Source organism: Triticum dicoccoides, chromosome 4B, assembly GCF_002162155.2.
Source record: "Triticum dicoccoides isolate Atlit2015 ecotype Zavitan chromosome 4B, WEW_v2.0, whole genome shotgun sequence".
Classification (NCBI taxonomy): Eukaryota; Viridiplantae; Streptophyta; class Magnoliopsida; order Poales; family Poaceae; genus Triticum; species Triticum dicoccoides.
Window position 1 is genome coordinate 361,841,562 of NC_041387.1, and position 9,324 is coordinate 361,850,885.

Consider the following 9,324-nt stretch of genomic DNA (forward strand, 5'->3'; position numbering starts at 1 on the left):
AAATCAGTTGCTGCTCTAGTGAAGAAACCCATAGTTTGAACCCAAACCCGAGACTAAGTGCTTCTGTAATGAGGGGAACGGTTACTGAAGCAGAACTACCCTAGATACTTGGTAGATGAGAAGGCTGGCAAGGTCGACAGAAGTATATTGGATATACATTATATTAATGTGTACTTTACTAGTACTCCTAGTAGCACCAGGGTAATAGATACCGGTTCGGTTGCTAAGTGCTAGTAACTCAAAATAAAAGGCTACGGAATAAATGGAGACTAGCTGAAGGCGAGGTGACGATATGTGTTGGAAGTATTTCCAAGGTTGATATTATCAAACATCGCACGCTCCCTCTACCATCGGGATTGGTGTTAAACCTAAATAATTGTTATTTGGTGTTTGCGTTGAGCATAGACATGATTGGATTATGTTTATCGCAATACGGTTGTTCATTTAAGGAGAATAATGGTTACTCTATTTATTTGAATAATACCTTCAATGGTCTTGCACCTAAAATGAATGGTTTATTGAATCTCGATCGTAGTGATACACATGTTCATGGCAAAAGATATAAGATAGTAATGATAGTACCACCTACTTGTGGCACTGCGATTTGAGTCATATTGGTATAAACGCATGAAGAAGCTCCATGTTGATGGATCTTTTGGACTCACTCGTTTTTTGAAAAGTTTGAGACATGCGAACCATGTCTATTAGTATGTACGCATGAAGAAACTCCATGCAGATGGGTCATTTGGACTCACTTGATTTTGAATCACTTGAGACATGCAAATCATACCACATGGGCAAGATGACTGAAAAGCCTCGTTTTCAGTAAGATGGAACAACAAAGCAACTTGTTGGAAGTAATACATTTTGATGTATGCAGTCCAATGAGTGTTGAGGCATGCAGTGGATATCATTATGTTCTTACTTCGCAGATGATTTGAGTAGATGCTGAGTATATTTACTTGATGAAACACAAGTCTGGATTATTGAAAGGTTCAAGCAATTTCAAAGTGAAGTTGAAAATCATCATGACAAGATGATAAAATGTCTATGATATGATCAGAGAGATGAGTATCTGAGTTATGAGTTTGGTATACAATTAAGACATTGTGGAAATTGTTTCACAACTAATACCGCCTGGAACACCATAGTGTGATGGTGTGTCCGAACATCATAGCTGCACCTTATTGGATATGGTGCATACCATGATGTCTCTTATCGAATTACCACTATCGTTTATGGGTTAGGCATTAGAGACAACCGCATTCACTTCAAATAGGGCACCACGTAATTGCGTTGAGATGACAACGTATGAACTATGGTTTAGAGAAACCTCAGCTGACATTTCTTAAAAGTTTGGGACTGCGAAGCTTATGTGGAAAAGTTTTAGCCTAATAAGCTCAAACCCAAAGCGGATAAATGCATCTTAATAGGACACCCAAAACAGTTGGGTATACCTCCTATTTCAGATCTGGAAGCAAAAGGGATTGTTTCTAGAAACGGGTCCTTTCTCGAGGAAAAGTTTCTCTTGAAAGAATTGAGTGGGAGGATGGTGGAGACTTGATGAGGTTATTGAACCATCACTTCAACCAATCTGTAGGAGGGCATAGGAAGTTGTTCCTGTGGCGCCTACACCAGTTGAAGTGGAAGCTGATGATAGTGATCATGAAACTTCGGATCAAGTCACTACCAAACCTCATAGGTCGACAAGGACATGTACTGCTTCGGAGTGGTACGGTAATCTTGTCTTGGAGGTAATGTTGCCAGACAACAATGAACCTACGAGATGTGGAGAAGCGATGGTACGCCCGGATTCCGACAAATGGCTCGAGGCCATAAAATTCGACAGAGGATCCATGTATAAAACAAAGTGTAGACTTTGGAAGAACTACCTGATGGTCATAAGGCTGTTGGGTACATATGGATTTTAAAAGGGAAGACGGACAATGATGGTAAGTGTCACCATTAAGAAAGCTCGACTTATCGCTAAGATGTTTTCCGACAAGTTCAAGGAGTTGACTACGATGAGACTTTCTCACTCATAGCGATCCTAAGAGTCTATGGAAATTATATTAGCAGTTCCTGCATTGTTTAAGAAATCTTGTAGATAGGATGTCAAAACATTGTTTCTTCAATGATTTTCTTGAGGAAAGGTTGTATGTGATACAACCAGAAGGTTTTGTCAATCCTAAAAGATGCTAACAAGTATGCAAAGCTCCAGCAATCCTTCTAAGGACTGGAGTAAGCATCTCGGAGTTGGAATATACGCTTTGATGAGATGATCAAAGATTTTGGGTTTATACAAAGCTTATGAGAAACTTGTATTTCCAAAGAAGTGAGTGGGAGCACTATAGCATTTCTGAGGAGTATATGTTGTTGACATATTGTTGATCGGAAATGATGTAGAATTTCTGGAAAGCATATAGGGTTATTTGGAAAGCGTTTTTCAATGGAAAACCTGGATTAAGCTACTTGAACATTAAGCATCAAGATCTATAAGGATAGATCAAAATTGCTTGATAGTACTTTCAAATGAGTACACACCATGACAAGATTTTGAAGGAGTTCAAAATAGATCGGCAAAGAAGGAGTTCTTGGCTGTGTTATAAGGTGTGAGTATTGAGTAAGACTCAAGACCTGACCACGGCAGAAGAGAGAGAAATGACGAAGGTCGTCCCCCATGCTTTAGACGTAGGCTCCACAGTATGCTATGTTGTGTACCACACCTAAAGTGTGCCTTGCCATGAGTCAGTCAAGGGGTACAAGTGTGATCCAGGAATGGATCACAGGACAGTGGTCAAGGTTATCCTTAGTAACTAGTGGACTAAGGAATTTTCTCGATTATGGAGGTGGTAAAAGAGTTCGTCGTAAAGGGCTACGCCGATGCAAACATTGACACTAATCTGGATGACTCTGGGTAGTAGACCGGATTCGTATAGTAGAGCAGTTATTTGGAATAGTTCCAAATAGCGCGTGGTAGCTGCATCTAGGAGATGACATAGAGATTTGTAAAGCCCGCACGGATCTGAAAGATTCAGACCCGTTGACTAATAACCTCTCTCACAAGCGAGATATGATCAAACCCAATGGGTGTCGGATTCATTACAATCACATAGTGATGTGAACTAGATTATTGACTCTAGTGCAAGTGCAAGACTATTGGAAATATGCCCTAGAGGCAATAATAAAATGGTTATTATTATATTTCCTTATTCATGATAATTGTCTATTGTTCATGCTATAATTGTATTAACTGGAAACCGTAATACATGTGTGAATACATAGACCACAACATGTCCCTAGTGAGCCTCTAGTTGACTAGCTTGTTGATCAATAGATGGTTATGGTTTCCTGAGCATGGACATTGGATGTCATTGATAAAGGGATCACATCATTAGGAGAATGATGTGATGGACAAGACCCAATCCTAAGCATAGCACAAGATCGTGTAGTTCGTTTGGTAAAAGATTTTCTAATGTCAAGTATCATTTCCTTAAACCATAAGATTGTGCAACTCACGGATACCGTAGGAATGCTTTGGGTGTGCCAAACGTCACAACGTAACTGGGTGGCTATAAAGGTGCACTACGGGTATCTCCGAAAGTTTCTGTTGGGTTGGCATGAATCAAGACTAGGATTTGTCACTCCGTGTGATGGAGAGGTATCTCTGGTCCCACTCGGTAATGCATCTTCATAATGAGCTCAATGTGACTAATTATTTAGTCATGGGATCACGCATTACGGAACGAGTAAAGTGATTTGCCGGTAACAAGATTGAACGAGGTATTGGGATAGTGATGATCGAATCTCGGGCAAGTAACGTACCGATTGACAAATGGAATTGTAGACGGGGTTGCTTGAATCCTTGACATCATGGTTCATCCGATGAGATCATCATGGAACATGTGGGAGCCAACATGGGTATCCAGATCCCGTTGTTGGTTATTGGCCAGAGAGCTGTCTCGGTCATGTCTGCATGATTCCCCAACCCGTAGGGTCTACACACTTAAGGTTCGGTGACTCTAGAGTTGTTATGGGAATTAGTGTGCAGTTACCGAATGTTGTTTGGAGTCCCAGATGAGATCCTGGATGTCACGAGGAGTTCCTGAATGGTCCAGAGGTAAAGATTTATATATGGGAAGTCCTATTTTGGCCACCGGAAAATGTTCCGGATTTTTCGGTATTGTACCGGGAAGGTTCTAGAAGGTTCTAGAGTGGGGCCCACCTGCATGGGGGGACCCACACCCTTGGTCAAGGCGCACCAAGATCCCCCCCTTAGAAGGAATAAGATCACATCCCGAAGGGATAAGATCAAGATCCCTAAAAAGGGGGGATAACAATCAATGGGGAAGGAAATGATGGGATTTCTTTCCTCCCACCTTTGTCAACGCCCCAATGGACATGGAGGGCAAGAAACCAGCCCCCTACACCCCTATATATAGTGGGGAGGCGCATGGGAGTTTCACCCCTTACCCCTAGCGCAGCCCTCCCCCTATCCAACTCCACCTCCTCCTCAGTAGTGCTTGGCGAAGCCCTGCGGGAGAAGTGCAAGCTCCACCACCATGCCGTCGTGCTACCAGAGCTCTACCTCAACTTCCCCTCTCCCCTTGCTGGATCCATAAGGGGGAGACGTCCCCGGGTTGTATGTGTGTTGAACATGGAGGCGTTGTCCGTTCGGCGTTAGATCGGATCTTCCGCGATTTGAATCGCCGCGTGTACGACTCCCTCATTCGCATTCTTGTAATGCTTCCGCATCACGATCTTCAAGGGTATGAAGATGCTCATCCTCTCCCTCTCTTGTTGCTAGAATCCCCATAGATTGATCTTGGTGATGCATAGAAAATTTTGAATTATTGCTACGTTCCCCAACAGAGTTTGCATAGGAATCTTGGATCTAGCAGAACAGACTTGGATATTCCACACTAACCATGTCAAGCGGGTCAGCGGGATATGAAAATCCTTGTATAAATAGTAGGTCGCTGAGAGTATGCCTTTGTGGATCCATATGGAGTTATGGCCTCCAATTGATTTGGGTATCCGGACCCTGATGGTCGTGCAAAAATCCTCATACCTTTGCTGTCAGTCTCATCCTTTTTATGGTCATGATTTTCTTTGTCGGGATACCATATTGAAATATCTTGGCCACACTTGTCCTTGATTCTTCGTATGACCATGAATGCAATTAGTGCAATATTTTTGGCATTATTCCTTGTGCTTGTTTTCTGACCTGGGTCCGCACACATATGACATATACCCAGGGTTTGTAGCTTATACGGAGCTCCTCGCTGAGGCAAATCATACAAGAAGGTGACAAGATTTCATGATATCGCCTTGTCTGTTGCGGGAATAATGACCTTGATGACCATTGTCAAGACTGTGGATTCTTTGATGTCATCTCCAGATCTTGTCGATCCTTGCAATTCAGGAGATGTATCTCTGCTTATTTTCCTTTGCCTGACTGGGGAGGTTGTTGAATCCTTACTTTCCTTAGGTATATCTGTTGGATCACTGTCGCATCACTATGAGTTACTGATATGACTTGGGATACATGCTCACCATATATAAGAAGGATATGCCACCGATCACTCGATCCTTGCGGTAGGCATAGGTTTTGACTGAATTTTACCTCTGACAAAATTATTGCAAGTCTGGTCCTTGAGTAGTACTGCCATACATCGGAAACTCATCATATAATCTCTAAGGATGGTGCAATATTCTGGTACTGACGTGGACTGGGTAGCTTATGAGAGAAGTAGTCCGAGTAGTTTGTTGAGGAAGACTTGCTAACTTCTGCTCAAAGCTTTTGTCTGGGTATCGTGCAGAAGAAGGATCTATAGCTTACACACAAAGCTTGGTCTAATTATTGTGCTGGAGAAGCCTGAGTTCTGTACTTGAGAAGCTTCTCCTCGGGTTTTCTTGTTGAGAAAAAATCATTTCCGTCTGTCAGAAGCCTTTACCGAGGTATCTTGCTGTGAAAGACAGGGTATCGTGGGCCAGAAATTGTTCACATATCATGCTGAGGAATATTGAGGAGCCTTGTATCATAAATTTCTTCCAATAGCATGTGGAAGAGTACTGGGTTTCTTATATCCAAAACTTCATACTGTTATGTAGACTGAAACCCATACGCATGCCCATAATATTCTGAGGCTGATTATTTGCATGAGGAAAATTGTTTGACTATCCTCGTTGATCATATCACACTCTGACTTCATTTCAAATGATAACATATTTCAAGCATCATGCATTTTTGAGCCAAAACTTTGTATATGATCCATACCTCTGTTTGAAAATATACCGTTGGTCTTGTACCTGACTTGTCTTTCTGCTGGCTGGATCATAACTGTTGTGAGGATTTGTACTGGTGTAGACTTGATGCTGATAGTCAATCCAATACATCATTGGTATCCTGAACAGATGTTAATGCCATAATGCAGTTGACTGGGTAGACCATAATGTCTAGCCGAGCTTCTTTCAAATATTTCAAATCCTTATTGCTTCTTTGAGTCCGGTGTCGGTGGATGAGAAATTCTTTATAGGGAAAAAATAATGTAACACCGGGCCCGAAAAGAAAGAAGCAAAAGAAAACTCAACTAAACAAAAACACACAACAACAATCAATTAACACACAATCAATGTCACATATTACTGCTAGTCACACAATATGCATGCCTACTTAAGCACACAAATTTCGCGAAATCTCCGGTACTACGATCTAACATGCTATGATGATGTAAACGAGGATGAATAAATGTGTGGAAGAGTTGGTGTGAACAACGCTACACCGAGTGCTAGCTTAGCCAGGTGGCAACCTAAACTAGCTCGGAGGTAAGGACGTACTCGGTAATCATGCAGTGGGACACGAAGGTCGCAACCACATTATTATCAAGCGGATGGAAAAAGATCCGTACTCATCCAAGAAATAGGATTGCGGGGAAAAACTGAGGCTGCTGACATTGCCCTTCCTTGATTACTAAGATAATTAAGAATTGCCAACACGACAAAAAGAATGATTCGGGATAGAAACATGTCCATCACCGAAATGATAGACGGGACTGAAGTAAATACATCGGCGCAATACCCGAGCACCATTTTTGCAAACAGTGTCGGGATCACTTGGCATCACTCTGCTGGGATAGAAATGAAACCAAACACCGAAAGAAAAAAAGGAACTGGAGGAATGCAAAGGTTGAGCTGTAGTGGATCCGAACCGATGCCAGCTACACTCACCAGATAAAACATTAGAATCAAATAATAAGGCTATATGCATGCTATGCAACAAACAAATGCAGCAACCAAATGCAATCATCAAGCCTGACTCTATACTACCGATTTCTACCGGTTTCTACCGCTCGTGCTAACTAGGGCGTTCTAAAGCTAGACCTGCTCTGATACCAAACCTGTGGCACCCCGGCTCAGAGAAACTGGAACGCCTCGTATTCCAGCCCAGAGATCAAGGAGAAGTCATCTGGAATACAACACTGCTTAGCATAGAACAAATCAGCTCTTATTACAAGAATAATAATACACGGGTCTGATGTTACAAAGAATCACATCGGCACGGCGACACTACGTCTGCGATACTACACTTTCTCTATGCTAGTAGCGGAACAACTTGAAGCAGCAGAAATCTTCTAGCAGCGGAATAACGATGAAGGTGGTGAACTCCACTCTGCAGGGACTCTGGCTGGAACGCTTATCCTAGCTCGCACGAACGGAAACCACGACAAGCAAGCAATCAAATCCGGCATGACCTGCAAACTGCCCTGACACACCAGGTCAGTACATTGAATGTACTTGCAAGCTCACAATAACCAGAAGCATTCAAGGCAGACAACAGCATGGCAATTACAGGTTAAACATGAATTATCATGAGATCATCAGAATAACATGGCATGACCAACATAAACATGATACGACTTAGAACTATATGAGCATGGCATGAACATATGAATCTGACGATACTAGCATCCAACATGATGACACTATATGCACCACTTATTCTTCTCGGGCTACCTCGTAACCAACACATGCATCACTTACCAACCTCGCACATCACACGATCATCTCAGGATCAAATCAAGCTTGGTATAAACAATACCATAGTAATCATTAAAAGACCACAAGGAGCTTGATTTTTACCCACGACTCTCGCACAACATCACGAATATACAACAACTCGGTATCCTCGATACCAGGGGATCACAAACGTACCAGCCTAGAGACATCTCGTGATCCTTCCGGCGATCACAACCACGACCAATATTTGGTCTCAAACCGTGATCCTTACGGCGATCACAACCACGACCAATATTTGGTCTCAAACCATGATCCTTACGGCGATCACAACAACGACCAACACTTGGTCACAAACGGTGATCTTTCCGGCGATCCCAACCAACTTATCTCATCCTCGAACCGAGGTTGTTATTAAGCACATTATCCTTATTACTGTTGACACACAGTGTGACCGATACGAACTGGGCCCTTATCCACGGGCGCGGCTATCGATAGATTTAATATACACTCTGCAGAGGTTAGTACATTGTACCCACACTACGGAACCCATGGCCTTGCACTCCCATTCGGATGGACCAACGGCGTTCCAACAAAACCGTCCTACTGCCATGACACACTCTCAGCCACTCTGACCAACTCCCCTTTGCGCTAAATCCTGGGTGGCCCCGTGTCTACCAAAGACACAATGACCACCGTCGTGGCCAAAACATAAATGATCCCACACGGGGACCCGGATCCATATAACAACAATGGGCACACAAAGTTTATGTCCGCCTACCTGATCAGGGTAGCGCGCGCCACTACTAGGAAAAGGCCTGCTAGTGGCGCACCTATTTTGCCTACTAATGGCGCACTACAGGTGCGCCACTAGCACCACGCCATTAGAATTTTTTACTAATGGCGCACCAGGCAGTGCGCCATTAGTATAGCCCATGGTGCGCCATTACTATCTAACTTAGTAATGGCGCACCACATAGAAGTGCGCCATTACTCACAAATTTTTCAAATATTTTTTCAGAATTTTTTTTCAATTTTTTTCAATTTTTTTTTCTTAATCTCGGGTCACTGCGGCTTAATCTCGGGTCAATATGCTTAATCTCAAGTCAAATCGCACTAAGTGGTCAAACTTCTCGGAAGGTCACCCATCCACTGCTCGTAGCTCTCCATCCACTCACCGGAATTGAGCAAGTGATACCGATGGAAAGCTGTTGTAGACACGCAACTTTCCCGTGCTGATCATTTTTTCATACTCGCGACGGTTTTAAAAGTTTTTCATGTGAAATTCATTCAGTGTAGTAGTTGAAC